This window comes from Ambystoma mexicanum, chromosome 6q, assembly GCF_040938575.1.
Source record: "Ambystoma mexicanum isolate Mex_15411 chromosome 6q, UKY_AmexF1_1, whole genome shotgun sequence".
NCBI lineage: Eukaryota > Metazoa > Chordata > Amphibia > Caudata > Ambystomatidae > Ambystoma > Ambystoma mexicanum.
In genome coordinates this window covers 27,206,408-27,227,036 of record NC_090937.1, presented here as the reverse complement: position 1 = coordinate 27,227,036, position 20,629 = coordinate 27,206,408, and positions in this window count along the sequence as shown.

Sequence of the window (20,629 nt, the reverse complement as noted above, 5' to 3'; positions counted from 1 at the left end):
TCAATGATGCAGCTGTGATGATAGGGCACACTATCATTAATGGCATGAGGCATGCTTCGCAGCACGCCGTATCACCAATCACTATAGGCACACCTAGGCGCAGCATCGCCCATACGTGAGACTGCCATGCTCAGATTCCCTGGCCTCCCTGTTAGGGACATAACATGAAACCTGTCTCAACGGTCACTTCTCTTCAGCTCATTAGCATGCGCTGCAAGCGCACTAGCACCGAAAGCACATTAGAATCCCCCGGAGAAGCACACCGTGAATATAAGACAGACACTGTCCCAGAGAACACAGCTGGTGTTTTCTCCTATGTATGCTATGCTTGGAAAGCTGCTGTTTCTTTGTCTCCCGGAAGACCCTCTCTCTTGTTCCGAGAGTAAAGGAGGAGAAGCACAAGGTATAGGCGGGGCGAGGTGGCTTTCCTCCCCGGGACCTCAGGAGGATGCAAATAGCAAGCAGGAGTTCCTGTTTTTATGACAGTCAAAGTTCATCCCAAGGCCTATAGTTTTAAAAGCAAGCACTAATGTACGGGGCTCAGTTTCTCAAGTTCCTGTTACAAATATTGATCCGCAAGGTCCTAGTGGCGTGACACCTTCAACGGGGTAATGGAGCCGGGATTAATTGCCCCTCATACAAATACGTCACCAGTGAGGACACGAGAGCGGGATAATTACACCCTGTAATCTTAATTAACCTGATAAAAAATAAAGCATTCGAAAACAAATGCAGGTGGTAGCAGCACAAGGTGGCAAGCTAAAACACAAATACACTCACTACATTAGATAGACACGTTTTGGGATACATGCAGTAGCACTTTGTACAAGAAGAGCAAGAAACCACACCAGGCCCAAAAGCAAGTTTTTAGCGGAGATGAAAACAAATCTTGGATTTTCTTTATAGACTGTTGGCCTGGATGTCGTCTATTTATTCCTGATGGGGAGCCAGTAGTCACTTGTTGGCTTAGGATACTTCATTTACATCCCATTATAGACTGTTTGCTTTTGCAACAGTTGACTGTCCATCACTGAGCAGTAGATGAAGCTGTCCAACTCCATTCCCATCTGCTGCCGCGTCCCCGTCCGCAGCGGCAGCATCATCGCCAATGAGGGCGCGCGTGCTGGAGGTCAGGCGCGCAATTAGCTTGTCAATGATTGGCAAACAAAAGCATTGTTACAGGCAGACTGTCCGGGGGCTTTGGCAGAGATATTAAATCAATGAGTAGGAATAAAGAACCTCATTAGTAAAACTAAAAAAAAAAGAAAACAAATAGGAAAATTAACGGGAAAAATAGAGGCTCGCGACCCAATGTTAATGCAAAGAGATGTGAGCACTGCTTTGCACCTAAACGCAGAATTATGCGTGAACTCGAATAAAAGGTGCTCATTCCGAATCTTGAATTCTATTTAGCCTCTGCTGTTTATCGCATAGGCAACATGCACACATCTTGAAGAGTCATCGCCATTATCTGTGGGGCTTCGCTTGTGCGCATGTGTGTTGCAAGGAGGAAAGGAACGCGCTAAAATCAGGTAAGTTACACTGCCAAATAAGCGACGGAAAACAGACTAGCAAATGAAGCTAAAATCTGTACCAGGGTATTTCTTCTAATAGCATTTGTAGTTTCTGTTTATTAAATAAGAAGTGTGTCCCTTTTTTTCTTTCTACGGGAAATTGGTTAAACTTTTCACCTTCATCATTTTTTAATTCACATTTGGGAAACAACGACATTAGATAGATAACCTTCTCCCGCAAATACTGTTTTTTTTTTCCTCATCCATTTTTGAGTTTGCATTAAACATGTAATGAAACATCCGTACATCAGCTATGTTTGGGGGTGTTCAGCAACATAAATAAATAAAGAAAAAAGGATTTTCATGTACTAGGATAGCACAGAGGCAACGTGCTGGTCGTACCAAGCAGAGCAACAGAGGTTCGAATCCCGCTTCCGTGCTTAGAAATTAAACTCAGGTACACTATTAGATGCTTATAAAAGAAAAAAAATGAAAATTACAAATAAAATGACTGCTCATTTCTATAGATCTCTCACGAAGGAGGAGCCCATCAATTCAGTGGAAAGTAACCTTTGTGACCCATCCATCCTTCCCCAATTTATCAGCCTCATTTTAAAGATTCAAATGAGAAACCTAAATGAGGAACCTTAACAATTCCATCTGTAGATGTCTCGGGCAGTTTCATGCAATTAACCCTTTCCAAAATTAACAAGATAACAATTACAATATTAATATTTAGTTTGATCAAAGCCCAACTCTATAAAGGTGACCTTCAAGCTACATACCTTTTATGAGTGACGTGTGATAAAAAGGCTACCACTCCTTACACATTCCCTTCCTCCATTTAGATAAGAAAGACAATAAGCACACTGGGTACTGTGTGGAGGCTCTGAAACTGAGACGCACAATCACTGATCCCAATTCTTCTCTCTCCAGGTGTCTACCTTACCACGTGCAGGATTTAGAGTCTTCACACAACCACATCAGCGTTTCCTCGCCTCATTTAATTACGGGGTAAGTCATGTTTTCCTATCACGTAATTAATATACAACACATGTGCCTCCTCACATTTTCCAAAATGATATAGTTGTTGCAGACGTGAACACTGAAAAAAGCAACTAGAAAACTCCCCTGAAGATACTTCGACACATTTGTTAGTTAAACTTCATCTCGGAATCATGAATTAATAAAACTCCTCATCAACAAAACATGAAAGGTCGGGTTGGACAAATTCTTTCCTCAGTTTCTTCTGACGTATGCATAGCCAGATGGCTTAGCCTCAGCGAGATATAGTAAAACACCTGGCAACATGTAAAGTTATAAAAGAGCTGTTCTGCCTTGGTTAAAACCATTTCCCAAGAGAAAGGCCTAAGATAAAAAAAATCTCACCTTTCTAAATGATGGACACAAAATAAGCGAGTTAATGTCCACAATGCACCAGTATCACAAGGGCAACAAGTTTCCAAAGGGATTTCCCTGACCATCTATCAATACCAAATACACAAGCAAGAGTCTGTGGCCTGGGTCAGCTGAGTAAAGCAAGGTGAGTCCTTACTGTGACTATTCACAAGTAAACAGCTCCCTGGGCAGGATATGCCACTGTTTTTCTTTTTGTTAGAGTCACATGTTCCTGGCTACAATTGAGGCATCCTTGCTTAGAAGGGCCAGATTATTGAACCAGGCAGTATATCATACAGCTTGCTTAGTTTAATGTCATATCTTTAAAGATTCCCCGCTACTTCCAGAGTAAAGGAGGCCTTTTCATTGGTCCAAACAGAAACCCACAAAAGTGTAGGTTGACAAGTAATCGGACAAGCATTAGGATCTGATACATAGGGCAATCCAATCTGTTGTTCTTGGTAACCCTGATATTTTTGTTTAAAAGTAATTTTCTACTTTTCACATTATATCAGAATTCGCAAAGCTCCATACACTGGCACTGTATCTAGCAATTTGAAGTGTTTTTGCCGTGTTTTGCTTTAATACATAATCAATATATGTAAAGTAAACCAAAGAAGCCTCGATATTCCCCCATTGATTTGGGTCATACGTAATACTTGTTTGGATGTATGTCAAGACTTATTATTGTTAGTAAGTCTTATGCCCAGATAGTCATGTTGAGTGGAAGCATCTAGCTGCTAGCGAAAAGATAGACCTTACTTTGATAGAGGACGTCATAATGTTTGGCTTTTTCACATTCACTGATATGCCCCTGGATGACATAGAAACGGTGGACCTAGTAAACAAAATTTTGAAAAGCATCAGGAGTCATGGCTACCAAAACGGCATCATCTGCGTAGATTAGTAAAGGCCTGCACCTACCACGCACCTACCAGATATTCTCGGAGCAGAGATGATTCTGCCACGATCCTATTTAAGAAGCTAGTGCACAGATTAAAAAGGGGGCACCAGGACATAGCCCTTGAGCATCCCCTTCTCCACTCTACAATAAGGTGTACGTTCTCCTCCACCACCAAATCTTGCATTGGCAGTTGTATTAAAGTGAACAGACATTATTATTGCCAGTAAGTCCTTAGGGACACAGAGATTGTATAATGTAACCGAAAGGAGACCCCTTTGGACATTATCAATGGCAAATCTAAAGTCCATATACGCTACGTAAATTGGAGTTCTGCACCCACACACATATTTTGCACAAAGGAGATGTAAGTTAAGAGCGTGCAGCTCAGTCCCCATTTTCTCTCTAAATCCCAACTGGACATTGGATAGAATATTATTACCTTCTATTCATGCTAACAATCTGGTATCGAAGAAATTGTCCAGTATGATAGGGGCGATGATCTCGGAACAGAATCTTCCAGAAAACCAATGTTTTGAGAAAGATGCAGTCTGGAAAACAGCATTAAAGCCCATAGTCAAAAATAGGAATCCAAAGAAGAAGAACAGTTATAAAGGTTCACTGGCATCCCACCAGAAACCAGGCTTTTTCCTGCAGCTTGTAATGAGAGATCTTGTTTAACCTCCTTAGGGGGGGAGGAGTTGCTTTAAAGTCAAGCATATACATTATCTATCTAAATACTGCCTGCTGCTTCCCTTATCATTTATTCTTTTTTTATTTCTTTGATTTTTTTTTTTTTATTAAGGTATGTAATATACAATCATAAAGTCATAACTTCATAAACATAATGCAGTGAAACTTTTACATGAGAATAGATTAAACAATGGTAAAGTGGAAGTGTTCCAGTAGAGCAATTAATTAATTACACTGTGTGCAATGTGAAATTGAGCATATAAGGAACACATTGTCAATATAATTGAAAACTTACGCATAAGAACTATAGCACAGTGTTGTGCACAACTTAGTATGGAACAAATTCTGCATTATGATGTCTAAGTGGGGGGGGAGGACAAACGTAAGACTGACATATGACGAACACGACATATGGAGGGAGGGGGGAGAAAGGGAGGTGGTAGGTATTGATGAAGAGAGGCACATTGGCATATAATGCAGTAAATATTCAGTCAAGTGTCCAGATTAGTATTCGCATATAATGATCTTGGGAGCATCAAAGGAGTGTGAGAGATTTGGAGAAGTCACATTCCATGCGTGGTTACATTAAAATGGTTCAGAAATCGAGTAAAAAATGACCACTTAGCATTAAACTTAGGTATAGAGTTGAGATTGTTTGCCATACACATTTCCATCTTTTGCGTGAGACATATGTTATTCCACCAGCTTCTTATACATAAGGAATGAGAGTCTTTCCAATTGGCAGTTATACTCTTCATAGCCAAACAAATAAAGAGATCATAGAGCCTGGAAGCATCATATGGCAAGTGGGTGGTAACTGCCAGGCTACCTAAAACAATATTCATAAATGAAAGTGGTATATCGGTGAAGAAAATAGAGTTAAGGTATTTCCATACTTGTTGCCAAAACTTAAGGGTATAGGGACATGAGAAGAACATGTGCTCATACGATGCAGGGGTAGCTCCACAAGTCCAACAATTGTCATTGTCATTAATATTGGATAGAAATAATTTGGCTGGTGTAATGAAAGCTCTATGTATAAAGAAGAAAAAATGTTGGGAGTTATTTGCTGATGTTGAAATATATTTGATTCTAGAGAAGAGCTTAGACCATGTGTAATCGTCTAAAACATAGCCAAAGTCATCTTCCCATTTGTGGCGTATCGAGCACAACTTCAGGGATGATATTAGGATGTTGTAGAATTTTGAAGCCTTTGTGTCAGTGGGCATAGTAAGATGTAGCAATCTTGAGGCATCAGGAGTCAGAATATCATTGGAGGAGCTGTGGAGAGCGTCAAAGCAAGAATTAACTAATTCATTATAGAAGTTGTAATCTGTGTTGGGGATTGAGAATTGATTTTTAAGCTGCTGAAAGGAAAGGATAGATGATTTATTTATGATTTGTTGTATAAATCTAATACCCTTTTTCTTCCAGGATTTTCTATTTAGGGTTTTATTCTTAATCAGTATCTTATTGTTATGCCATAGGTAAGGAGAAAGGCATTTTTTTGGGGAGTCTGTCTGTGTGAATAAAAAGAGTTGGAGGGCTGATATTGTGGCTCTAATGGGTTCTGATATAGCCAGCGAGGAGTGCTTAAATATATAAATGAGATCGCTGATTTCTACAGGATACATTAACTGCTTCTCTATGGTACACCATGTGGGAATGTCTGACGTTATGGGACAGGCAAACCAATATCTAGCTTGCTTCAAAAGAAAGGCAGTGTGGTATGCTTTGAAATCAGGAAACCTGACACCTCCTTTGTCATATGGTGCCTTCAATTTGATTAAGGCTATTCTTTTGCTTTTGCCCTCCCCCCATAGGAAATTTAGTAGGATAGAGTAAATTGATTTATAAAAGGAAGGAGATATCGGAACACATAAGAGTTGTAGATAATATAAAATTATTGGTGATAACATCATCTTGATCGTATCTAGTCGGCCCCACCAAGACAGATATAGGGGGGACCATCTGGATGTTAATTCCTTAAGTCTATCTAGTAATGATTGTGTGTTCTGTTTAATGGTGTCTTGGATGGTAGGAGCAAATCTAAGGCCTAGGTATTTAATAGAGGAACTGCACCATTTAAAACCAAAGGGGTCTATGTCATATTTAAAGCAGTAGGGATTGAGGGGCATCATTTCTGACTTATCTTTGTTAAGTTTGTACCCTGAAACTGAGCTAAATTGGGATAGTACTTCAAGTAAATATGGGAGGTGTGTTTTGGGGTTTTTGATGAGAATAAGGATGTCATCAGCGTAAGCAGCTATTTTAATATGGGATGTGCCACTTGCTATACCTGGAATATTGTTATTGGATCTGATTAGCTCTATTAACGGTTCTAAGGAGAGGATGTATAGAATAGGTGAGAGGGGGCAACCTTGTCTAGTACCTCTGCTGAGGGAAAAAAATGGGGAGGTAAGACCATTAATACATATTGAAGATTTTGGGGATGAGTAAAGTAAACTGACTAGAGAAATGAACTTGTCACTGCAACCGTGCCAGCGGAGGGATTGGAACATGAAGTCCCAGCTGACTCGGTCAAAGGCTTTTTCAGCATCTAGTGCTATAACCGCTGCGCCCTGTTTATCTTTTTTATTTTTATTAGATAGGTGGATAGCATTTAGAAGGAGTCTGGCATTGGAAGAGATGTTGCGCCCTTTAACATAGCCGACTTGTTCAGGTTTGACAAGAGAAGGAAGGGAGTATTCGATCCTGTTGGCTAAGATTTTTGCAAAGATTTTACTTTCTACGTTTATTAGAGAGATGGGCCGATAATTACCTGGTAATGACGGGTCCTTATCGGGTTTGGGGAATAGAATAAGCAAGGCTTCTGAGAAGGAACCTGAGGATGCTTCTTGGGATATAAAGTAAGAAAATAGATTTTGAAGCTTGGGTATGAGAGATTGAGCTAACCTATCATAGAATTCTGTGGAAAGGCCATCTGGACCTGGAGCCTTGCTTTTACCCAATCCTTTGATTGCTTTGGAAATCTCAGGAAGAGTAATTACAGAGTCTAAAGAGGATAAATCAGCTTGGGGGTAGGAGGATCTATTAATATTATCAAAAAAGGACGTGATGTTATTATGGGGAATGGAGTTCTCGGGAGTATATAGTTTGGTGTAGAAGTCTCTAAAACAATTTAGTATATCTTTGGGATGGTGATGCACATTGCCTGAAGAGTCTTTGATGTGGGATATGAAAAATTGTTCCTTTTTGGTTTTTAAGTAAGAGGCCAGTGTTTTTCCAGCTTTGTTGGATGTTTGATATATTTTCGTTTTGTATTTAAGAATTGTCCCTGCAGCAAGATTTGTGATCTCTTTATTAATTGAGAAGCGTAAAGTCAATACTTTGTGGATATTGGTAGGGTTGGAAACACTATAGTAGTGTTGTTCGGCTGTAGTTAGCTGAGAATAAAGGTCATCTAAGTGTTTTTTGCGTAGAGCTTTCATTTTTCAAGAGTAAGCCATGATGTGACCTCTCAAGGCAGCTTTAAAGGCATCCCAATTATTCACTACCGAAGTGTCTCTGTCTTGATTATCTGCATAGAATTGTTGAACAAAAGACTCTACGGATAGGATGAATTGAGGGTCTTGTAAAAGAAAATTGTTAAGCTTCCACCGAGATGACGGTTTCCGAACATCAGAAAGACTGAAAGAGGTACAAACAGGGGCATGATCAGAAATAATTATATTTTCTATTTTGGAATCTATAATGGTACCTGTAAGGTTTTTAGTGGAAAAAATATAGTCAAGACGAGAGAGAGTATTATGTGGGGAAGAGTGGAAAGTATAGCCAAGTTGAGTAGGGTGAGATATTCTCCATGTATCAATAAGACCAGTTTCGGCTAAGCATCCTGAAAAGGATTTGTGTGTTTTATTATTTTTGAACAAGCAGCTAGATTTTCTATCCAGAAAAGGATCAAGGACTTGATTCATATCCCCACACATAATTAAATTGGTAAAGTTTTTTTGAAGTATCATATGTTTGATGGTGGTCCAAAACTTGGGATCTGGGTTGGTGGGGCCATAAATATTCAGAATGGTAACATCAGTAGAATCTATATTTAGTTTAGCCCAAACCCATCTGCCATCTGTGTCCGCACCTTGGTCGAGAACTTTATATGATAGTTTCTTGATGATTAAAATAGCTACCCCATTTTTTTTAGCAACAGCAGGACTAGAAATGATTTCTTTGATCCAACGGGACTTCAGTTTCAGTGTTTCTCTAACAGATAAATGCGTTTCTTGTATACAAGCCATGGAGGGGTTTAGTTTGTTGAGATGCGAGATGACCTTACACCTTTTGATGGGATTATTGCAGCCTTTAATGTTCCATGTGACACATTTAAAAATCATAATAACAGTTTAAATGTTATGATAGCATAGCGATAATATAAGACCATATACATGCAAATGTTAGGTGCTCTAGAACAGTGTCTGAAATAGCATTTGTGAACCATATAGATGCAAATAATGAGTGCCCACGAACAATATTTTGAATACCAATTAATGAGAAAAGGACACATTAGGAAGACACATGAGGTAATAGGATGAGGGTTGGGGTGTCTGATCATAAACGGTTGCCTAATAGCTTGGAGATATGGAATAGAACACTGATCAGACTGGAAAAAAAAAGGAGGCTAGGGGAGTTTCAATTTGTAGGGAAGGGTGACACCGCTGAGTCGTCAAAAGGGAAGAAGAGCGACTCAGGATGGAAGATGGACGTCACGAGGCCACCCGTCCCACGTCATATATATAGGAGATAATCATGGCATTAAATTTGTAATAGTAAGGAGAGAAAGGGAGTAAAACGTTCATGTAACAAAAGAGGAGGAGGTACTTGCCGGCGAGGTAGTGTCCATGTTATTGGATTTGATCGATCGTATAAATGCTTTTAGGTCTGCTGGTTCTTCAAACATTCTGGTACGGCCTTCATATGTTATTTTGAAAGAACAAGGGTGGTATAGCCCATAACGTATATTGAGCTGTTTCAAAGCTGGGCGAAAGGATAAGAATACTTTCCTGCGCTGGGCCGTGCTTTTAGCGACATCCTGTGAAATGAAAATCTTAGAGCCATTCCATATAAGGGATTTACGTTCCTTTGCTGCAGATATAATGAGCTGAAGTTGGGAGTATTCCAGAAGATAAAAGATCATTGTTCTGGACGAAGGTCGAGGAGAGGTGGAAGTAGGTAGTTGGCCGACTCTATGAGCACGTTGAATATTAAGTGTTAGATCAGGGGGTAAGTGAAGCAGCTTTGTTAAAAATGTTTGCAAAAAGACAATGGTATTAGTTCCCTCTGATCCCTCTGGCAGCCCTGAGATGCGGCGGTTATTACGTCTGCTGCGATTTTCCAAATCTTCATTGTGTTTTTGAAGTTCTTTTATTGCATTTTCCAGTTGTGTTACTTTAGATGTAGTTTCTTCTACTAGACCCACTCTCTTCTCCACCTCATCCATTCTTTTCTCAAAACCCCTCCATCTGTCGTCCAACTGTTGTAATTTTAAATTTGTAGTCTCTATGAAGGGTTTGAGTGATCTAATCTCTGCCAAAATGGCTTCCAAAGCAGGGTCCGAGATGCCCAACGGAGGAGGTGAGTCACTTTTGGGTCTCTTGAGGTTGGCGGTGAGAGTATTAGGTTCTTTGGTAGTTGAAGTATTGTTTTTTTTGTTGGCCGCCATGATATTGGCTGCAAAATATGGATATATGAGCAATTGAGAAGAGCTTGGTTAGCAATATTAATGATGCAAGGTAAAGAATTGCAGAAAGTTGTTACATGTAGAGCAATAGTAGGTTCCGTTTGAAATAGAAGCTATTTTGAGGAGGGCTTGTGATGGTAAGCACATATATATAGAGTCTTTAAGTAGCAACTTCGTGGGGTTCTATGTACCGAAGTTTACAATTATTACGTCCATATTATTTAGGTAGTACTACTCCTGAAGCAGGAGGTTAATAGAAGCACTGTTGAATAATAAGGCGTAAAGTTAGGTGTGAGTTGAGAGTGCTATAAGCCTTGTAGTGGTAGGAAGCTTCCATTTAATATGGGTATCCAGTTACAGTCAAGTTCAATTTTGAATTGTAGTTATACCCAGTTCCATGCATATTCCTGCATATAGAATGCGTGGTTCACCTATGTGTGGTCGCTATCAGAACCAAAATCGAGCAACAAATAGAAAGGGTTGTGTCACATGAGTGGCAAAGTGTGGAGGAGATCCTGTGCAATAAAACAGTATTCCTTTCTATGTTTCTTAATTGTTGTTTTTTTTTTTTTTTTTTTCCTTTTTATCTAGTCCCAAAAGTCATGAAAATGGGATGTTCAATTTCATCTTTGTGTGGAAGGGTATAGCCGAGATATTGGTTATACTTAAATCGTTTCTGTGTCTTGTGGCGTGTGTTTTTTTTTAAAGCCGTATTTGGCTTCCTAATCCTTTTTTTTTTTTTTCCCTCCTCAGGGAAAGCTTTATTTATGGTGCTGTTGCGCGCCGGCACCAGAGGCAGCAGTTTTGAGGCGGGGAAGAGAAGGAGGGCGGACCAGGCCGCAGCCGGCGCGTCACGTAACACGTGACGCCGGCACTTACTTCAGGTGGGCGAATGCCGGAAGGCGGCCGCGGCGGTCCCCGGAGCTTGTCAGCTGGAGCTGGTGAGCCGGCGCGGGCGAACGTGGAGCTGCGCTGAATTTCATTCAGCGGTTCGTGGAGGAGGTCCGGACCATGGCGCAGGAAGGAAAAGGTAAGTAATAGGGGGAAAGAATAATGAGAAATGCCTTATTTAGTGCACGGTGAGACGGAGCTGCCAGGTCACGCCGCCATCTTCGTCGGCTTCAAGCCACGCCCCCTTATCATTTATTCTAAATGAGCAAGTAAAGCGGTCTCTCCAAATGTCTGGCAAATTGTGGTAGTCATTACATTACACTTGGGAGCTGTAGATGTATGTCTGCAAGCAGCTTTTAAAAGTCCCGGCATCACAGTTTTCCAATGCCGGTAGCAGTGCATTCCATATAACTAGTTGTTGCCCTTTTTATCTTTCATGAAGAGCAATCTGGTAATAATACAGGGCGTCTGGCTAGGTCCTGATATGCCCAGGAGGATGAACGTATATTCAAACAAAAAATCAGGATGGGAGACCCACACTTTTGAGAGTCAGGATAATTTTAGTTTAATTTCTGAATTTTGGTGATGATACATATAATATATCAATTGTTAGCATAATAACAGACAGACGGACCGTTGTACATTTGATATGTAGGTGTACCATTAGGTACCACCCTCAAGAGTGTGGAGGGTGCAAGCCTTCTGATGGTGCAAGATCTCTTGGATACACAGTTAACAAGGTTTTACAACACAAGAGTGAATGCAGCCCAGGACCTCAGTTGGTCCATGGGTATTGTCATAGGGAAAAAGTATGAAAGGGGTGGAGTTGTGTCATGGATCGACACTGTACTGTTTCGGCCACAGGGTACGAAGACTGGACGTAGGTGACTGGGATGGCCTTCTTCAAGATGGAGGTGAAGGGATGAAACACTGTCCGTAGGGTATCTGTGGGATTCAATGACAGATAGTTGAGGAGGAGTGGGATCTCCACAGTTAATTGGTGATTTGTGCAACTTATTAGTGACCAATTAGTGTCAGGACAGGTGCAAAGAGTAAGCACCAGAGAACAGAAGCTTACCGTGAACCAACAAGCGGTGCAGCGGTAGGGGCTTCTGAGAGTCTTCAACCATGCGGGAAGTCAGGTGAAGGCGATGGTCCAGTGGCCACTGTTGCTGATGGAATTAGTCCAAAGAACCGTATCTTGAACCAGGGTCTACAGATCACGGTAGCATCAATCAATGGCGCCAGCAACTGGAAGGAAAAGGCAAGAGCTACTAGTGGTCTTGGTCTAGTAACAGAAATGGTTAACCGGTCAGGGGTGGTACATACCTGATCAGGGGTGAAGGAGCTAGGAAGCCGATTCAACAGAACCAGAACCTGTGTGATGTCCGGTTCAAGTGGAGACTAAAATAGCCTATATGCACCCAAGTTGACTACAAGGTAGGAGCCTCCGTGAGGTGCAATGCGTAGGAGACGCATGGAGGGAGGCATACATCGTGGTTTATGGTGCCCGTGTGGTTGAGCTGTGTGGTCAAAGTGATCCAGAAAAAATGACTAACTGATGGAGTGCCGGGTGACGGTGCCTGTGGGTCTCAGCAATTGACATGGTCACTGTGCAGCAGAAATGAGAGAGCAGTGAAATGCCAAAAAGTAACAGGCATGAAGTTGAAGGCTGAGTGAAATCGTATGAGGGACGTGGAGTGTCCCAGAATAGACTATGGGCCAGCGAGTAGTTGAGAAACAATTCGCAATTCTTAAAAAACTTACTTGGTTACTGGAGCAGAAGCGTCTAGCTGTAGCGTCACAGCGTGTGCAAATGAAAGTGAAACTAAAAAACTGCAAGTCACAGCAAGTACCCACACCCAGATTGGGCAGTCCAATCAGCTGTCAGCACGTGGGCCAATGGGAGTGCCGTGTGTTGGCGAGGGACAAGCCCTGTCAGCAACGTGGGCTATGGGCAGAGGGTGCTGGGAAATGTAGTCGGGGGGCCTTTTCTTTTTTCATGATATACTTCACAACTCGCGGCTATTGTCTCTTCCTTTGGTCTTTCCCATCACTTCTATGCGGACAATACTCAACTTTTCTTATCTTTCTCTTTGTTTTCTCCTGAAATTCACTGCACCGTCACATCTTGTCTCAATGCTATTAAATTATGGATGTCTTCTCACTTTCTCACTCTTAATGCAGGGAAGACAGAGGTTCTGTTCTTCCCGGCTAACACTCTTCCTCCCTATATGTCACCCCCATTCATATCCCTCCCTCCCTCTAATCTTCCAATTTCCACTACTGCTCGTAATCTTGGTCTCCACTTTCATACGAAACTTTCCTTCTCTCATATTTCTCTCACTTCCCGTTCATGTCATTTCCACCTTCATAATATTCGTAAGGCTTACCCATTCCTTACTTTGCAGTCATCGAAACTCTTAATATCTTCAATGATCTTCTCTCGACTCTTTTATTGTTCTACTACTCTCTGGGGTCTTCCAAATTCTCATCTGGCTCCACTAAAATCAGTCTTCAACTCTTCTATTCATTTACTTTGTATTCTTCCCTATCACAACTCTATTTCCTCCTCTCTTGCTACATTTGGCAGGCTCCCTTTCTATTCTCAAATTCTATTTCACTTTCTTTGCCTTGTCTTTAAATTCCTATATGGACTTGCCCCTAACTACCTCGCTGTGCTTGTATCTTTCTATACCCTGACCCGTTTGCTCCGGTTTTCCTCTCTTTTCGGAATTGTGGTCCCTTGCCCTCCATGTGCCCAGTCTCGCTTTCAATCCATTCAGCTTCTTGCTCCCCTTAACTGGAATGCTTTTCCACTCTGACTTGCATATATCACTTCCTTTTCCCTGTTTTGTGCTTCCCTGAAAATGCACCTTTTCAACATCCCTGAATGAATGTTATCTGGATTTGATTGTTTAACTGTCTGTCCATTTTTATTGTACTGTATTCTCTTTTAAAATGTTCAGCGCTTTGGATTACAGCACTTTATAAATCACAAATAAAATACAAATACAAATACAAATCGCCCAGATGCTGTCCTTAAAGGCCGGGCATCAGAAGCTGTATTGGCTGCATATTTATATAAAGTTAAAACGTTCTTCAGTTGTGTTCTGTGTGAAAGTAATTGTTTCCTACAAATAGTACTATATACATTGAACACAATACATAGTTGCTCCACAGTGTCATTAAAAATAATGATCTGCAAGTTAGGAGAGATTTCTTCATACTCTATTGGCAAGATTCTAATAACATTTTTGCGCAATGAGAGAGTTGCAGTAGCACATTTTCTCACTTGCGATAAAATAAGCTGCACTCCATTCCACAAAGGGTATTGGAATGTACACATCCATAGAGCAGGTTCACACACCACAAATACTTGGTAACCAGATGAGTCTTGAGCAACTTCCTAAATGTTAGGTTATCAACCAAGCCTCAAAGAGGATTCCAAAGATTTGATGGGAATATGTTTCTGCCACTCATTCTCTGTCTCTTGAACTTGTGTGAAAGAATGAATAGTGATGAGGGAAGATGAAAGACATTAATTTGGGTAATAATGAGGACAATTATTTTGTATAAGCATCAAGCCTTGACCATGAAAGGCATGATGAACAGTATACACAGTTGTAAAGTCCAGTCTACGGTGCACTGGGAACGAAGAGGACACTTTTGACATCTATGATGGGCACGCGCACAATACACAGGTCGAGATGTAATATGAGTAGATCTCAAATTGAAAGCCTATGATCATAAACTTGGTTTCTGTGCCATTAATCTTAAATTAATTCCTGACCATCCATGCATCAATAGCCACAAGGCAGCGTGAACAATTGCAATCTGGCAAGAGTGTAGACGCCCTGGCATTTTTGATATTTTATTAGCTAATAAAATGATGCAGGTAATTCCAATTCAGGAAGGGAAATCTGCTGATCAGATTTCCCTTTCAGAAGCTCCATGCCAAAAGAATAATGTACACCTGTTCCCAGCTGCATCAGTATCCTGATTGACAGCATCTGCTCTACAGTGGCGCAGAGCAAGTTCAGAGGTCACAGCTGACCTCCTGACATCTGTAGTGACAGCCAAAGTCATTACAGTGCAGGGGCTGCATTTAAGAAATACACCCCTGTTCCCAAAAGTACATAACTATGCAAATACTGTCCTGGTGGCACTTACAACCATAAATATAGCCATATCTAAGTTTGGGGTATAATGGCCAGCATCTCTCATACTTATTCTAGCCACATTAATTTGATATCACACATGTGTCAGCCTTGTGAGCCCAGTTCAGCTGTGGAAGGAGGGTTATGTGTATTCTCCCCAGACAGGCTGGCCTTGCAGCTGCCAGAAAGACTGTAGCCTTGGGGATTGCCTCTCTTTGTTCCTTTGTGAGGGTAGGCCACACACTACCCAGGAAGTGCCACTCCACAAGAAGCTGCCGTGGGAACAGGAATCAAAGGGCACACCCATCCTTAACACGTGAAGCCTCACACAAGGGTGATGCATACCAAAAGGCCTTTCAATGGATTGAGATTGGAAGGGGCAGGGCTAGTGTATACAGTGGGAGCTCTTTACAGCTGGAGGACGGTTCCATCTTTTTTCTCTGTACCTCTATCCTTCCTGTTCCTTCCACTTCCTGTAGCACAAAGCACTTAGGGCGTGATGCCAGAAGGCAAAGTCCACTTGTTCTAAGAACAGGGATTGGACCTGTAAAGCAGGGTAGCTTTAGTCCAATCACCTGAGAGCTTTTGCGTTTAAATGAAAGCATCTCCTACCACTTATTTGAATCATCTCTGAACTTCAATCCTTCAAAAAGATTTAGTTGGAACCTGCTCGTAGAACAGTCCTTTCCAAAATCTTCCAGTTTTGAGATGAAGGCAGGTGTTTCAAAGCAGAGGTCAGCTCTTTCCCCTAACTACCTCCAGGGAACATTGGAGGTGAGCCGATACTGGAACAAGACATGAATTTCTCCAGACTACTCTTCTGCCAGGACCTCACCATTTTGAAGAACCCATGGAAGGTGTGTGCCACCCTCCCCTATTTTTGGGAACCAGTAAAAAGGATGTATTTCGGCCCTGAGAGCCTGGAGATGGACTCACAGCTCATGAAAGCCAAGATAACCAGGATGCATGCAATTTCAATATCTAACCACTGCAAGACATGATTCAGGCATGTTTGACCCATGCTGGACTACAAGAACAATCCAAAGCTGCCCTTGTCACTCATTGAACCTCTAACCACTGTCCCACATGTTCAAACCTGTGTACTGCTGCATTGTGCCATCTAAACGTGTATTGTTGTCTCGTCTTGAATAAAGAAGTACTTCTGCATCTGTACTGCTCACACCACTTTTCTAAACTCCAACTTCGTCATTGCTGTACAAGTTGCTGAACGAATTGACTATGGTGTTCATCCTGAACTGCATCCTTCAAGCCCCCGCATTGAATCAACTTTGCTTGCACATCTTGTTGTTAACTGGTCTGCCATCGAACCTCGACTACCAAACCAAACTCAATGATCTCCCCAATCCTTGTAGCTTGAGTAATGTTTTGAATCGCAGCCTTCTTCAGTTTGCCCCGCTCTGACATTTGCTTGCTGTTGGACCTCTGTAAATGCTGCATTTTGAACCATATTGAACTGCTGAACAGCACTGAGAAGCCCTGTTCACCTTTGTTGAACTACCAAGAGGCTGCAATGGTATTATTGACTGATATCTGACTCCCTGGTCCATTTTAAGCCCCATAGACTGGCTAGGTCACATGAATCCCTTTTTGCATTGTATTGCCTTTTCTCTCCCTGTCTCATTTCTCCGAGTGCAGCATCTTGCTATCTAGCATATTCTGTGTTCTTTCAGCAATGGTGGGTTTTTACAATGTTTCCTATTTAATTATTATTGTGCACAGGGTGTTTGAATATACATATATTTATAGATCCTTGATTGTACATTACCCTTATTTTGGACTGTTGTATTTCCACTTTTTGGGTTGTTACTAAATAACATTCATACACCCCTCTTGATAGTACAGCATTCCTTTGTCCCATGTTACCACAAAAGGCAAAAGAGGTATATCTCGTAACTGTGCCTTTTTTACCTTTATGATTGTGTTGGCTCTTGGTTTGTAGAAATGTGAGGGCTGACTAGTCACTTTAGCCTCTGCTCACCCTTGTGCACCTGAAGGGCAGAAGTCAATTTGTCACAGGCAGTTCATACCTTCAGTCTTATAGTTATCAGAGTGTTGATATAAGGTCATCAGTAGTTGTGTATTATCAGCATTGCTATAGAATAATATACCAAAAGATGTTATCATTTCATCTGTGGAAACAGGTACACATTAAACAAAAATCCCCGAAGGAATCTTCCTTATCATTATTCTATACAGGAGGGGGGATGTGATCAGTTGATCCCTGTCTGCCTGAAATGATTGCAGTGCTCTGCCCCTGAAAGTGCCCTCTCAAAGAGAGATCAATATAATATGATGATCTAGTGTTTCGACAGCTGCCAACAGGTCTATCAAAACCACATTTCTGACATCAACTTCATTGAGCAAAGATCCAATGTCATCCAGTCTAGCTGTGAAATGACTCTGTACGTTGCTTTGGCCAAAAGCATAACTTACAAGAATGTAAAAGATTACTATTGTCTATGGAAGTTTGCAGCCCGGTCATCACAATGCATTCTAATAATTGTTCAAGATATGACCAGTTAGAATTCACCTATCATTTTCCAGACCAGTCAGATCGGCTTCAGCCTTTTGAAAAATTTGAACAATTGCATGCTTAAAAGCTGTGGGGACTATGGCCAAAGTGGAATGGATGACATCACACATTCTGTTGATGTTAATAGACGGAGATGTCAAGGGTTTCAAAATCCTTCTGGGGTCAGAAAAGACCAATACCATGGAGTGTTGCTGAGTGTTTTGTAACTTGCTGCAAACACCTTGATTCCTGCAATAGACCAGAGTCTGTTGTTTCTTGCTGTTTGAGGAGGCGGGGCACTATAAAATCATATTGCCTGGCAGAGCCTCGGTGCAGTGTTGCTAAGTGTTTTGTGACTTGCTGCAAACACTGTGATTTCTGCAACATACTGCAACATACTGGAGTCTGTTTTTTCTTGCTGTTTGAGGAAATCACATTGCCTGGCTGAGCCTCGACAGGGTGTCGCTGAGTGTTTTGTGACTTGCTGCAAATGCTGTCATTCCTGCAAAAGACCAGAGTTTGTTGTTTCTAGGCGGAGCACTATAAAATCACATTGCCTGGCAGAGCTTCGGCGGAGTGTCATTGAGTGTTTGGTTTTTCGTGCTTTCTTGCCTGAAACCTGTTGGCGGAAGATTTCTCCTCATTCAACCTTGGTGCCACCCTCAACACACACAGTAATACTGCTGTTTACACCACGCTAAACACTTCTGAGGGAGCAGAACCAAAACAAAGCGTAAAGCCTCGGGGCCGCTTGCAGTCCGGGCTGCAAAGAGTGCCAAGGGAGCGGCACCTGTCTGTGTATGATGGGGACACGCAGAGCTGCGGCTGCACAGCTTTTGCTCCTGCCCTGTTCTGTCTACCTATCCAATGAAGACCCTCAGTCTGGATCATTAACAAGAAATGCCACAATGGAGAAACAACCTAACTATTAATCAGCAAAGCCTAGGTTTTATGACGAGATGCCATAACCTACCTACCCGCTCTTTTTAGCAGCCGAACAAACTAGAAAAGCTGCTTCCTCTACGTTCTCCCAAATCCTTTCCATGTAAGAGTTTCCTGTTTGGCTCCATGTCACAGGGATTTTCCGCCAAACCTTTGAGAGAAATCGGTACATTGGTGCAACAAAATATGCATAGGGGAAAAACCTATTGTTACTCTCCCAGTTGAATCATCCACGAGAACTGCCACAGATTCCAGCTCGCAGTGGATGGTAGAACTGGCCAGTGATGTGCCTTGCTTGGAAACCAAGCTAACTGAAAATGTATTCACAGCCCTATTTGAGGCTACTGATTCACCGCTGCTGACCAACATAAACCATGATATGGCCACAATGGGGGACACTACCAATTTAGGGACCAAGGAAAGTTGCATCGACGAGTAGATAATCTGTGTGGGTTTGCACTCTCCAATCCATCCTGCTAATCCCACTAAAGTGTCTCAGGAAGGTGATGCAAAATCATGTCCTCCGTTGGGAGATATAGTCCCCAACAATAAAGTGTCAATCCTTGTGCAGATACACCCAACTACAATTCTGCATGATTTGAATTTATCGAATAACACAAATTACCAATTTCCAGCTTTTTTCTGCGAATCTGGGTTGCACCATGATGGACATTTCTCTGCTTCTCCAAATTCTTCTGTGACACTACAGAACCAATTATACAGCATGCCTAGAACAAGCAGTCTCAATTCTGCCGCTATGTTTGAAGCATTGGAGAATCTTCTCATCACCTTACTTTCACATACTGAAGAAATAATGTCCCACACTAAAAATCAAGACCTTAAATACACTGCCCTATCACAAGCTGTAACGTCTCTGGAATCATTAGACCAGGGACAGGTAATCTAGTTACCAGAAATAGGGGCAAACGTCACACAGCTGTGGTCTTCACATTAAACTCCGGAGCACTCGTTAGCATCCCAGGAAATACCTGTTGACATTACAGCTGCCTCCACTGAATATACTGCCACATGTGTTCCTGCTGCCCGTCATTCATGGAAAAAAAGGAGTCATTTGTCAAGTCGGAAAATATGGGAATAATAACCAAAAAGGAATCCCTACTCCCTTGACTGATGTTACTGTGGGCGCTGGACCAGGTGGGGTGTTTTCTCTCTTTCGAGGGCCAGGTATACACAATAAAAGTTCAACTTTCAAACAGTCGGCAACTAGTAGCTTGACTCCTATTAGCACTGAACAGTGTTGTGATATCGTGGAAGAAGCGCCCCCACAAAATACAGTGATGGCTAATGGGGAGGTCTCCTGTCTAAACCATGATGACTTAGTATCCAACAACGCAGTGACACAAAGAGGAAAAATACTCTGTAACTGTGCAATACAAACATCTTTCACTATTATGAACATAGAAGCACCCTGATGCATGCCAGGGAGGAAGCACCTCAGGTATCTACCCAGGCCGCTAAATATGCCCCCGAGGTGAAACCCTTCTCTCCCTCTGCCAGAGGGGTCCTGGGCAAGAAGAAAAGAGGTACCCGGAAAAAAACATCAAAAGCAGGTAGCGGCAGATGGGGGAAGCCGGCCCAACAATGTAGCTAATTACATTGTGAAGCACCTGTTTAACATACCCGTGATACCAATAGTGCCAAATGAGGACATGCATAAAGGCCTGAAGACTGGCTCCATAAAAACTACAGAGATGCCTGCTGTGGCAATTGTTGATGCAGCAGGAACTCCTGTTCCCCAAGAAGCGAATGCCTCCGCTAACAAGCCTCATGATTCAAGTCAGGAGAGCGCAACAGAGCCTCCCCCTTGCTCTCAATATGTGCGCACTGAAAAGGCACTACACATAAAAAGCCTTTTTCTCAAAGATCCACATGACT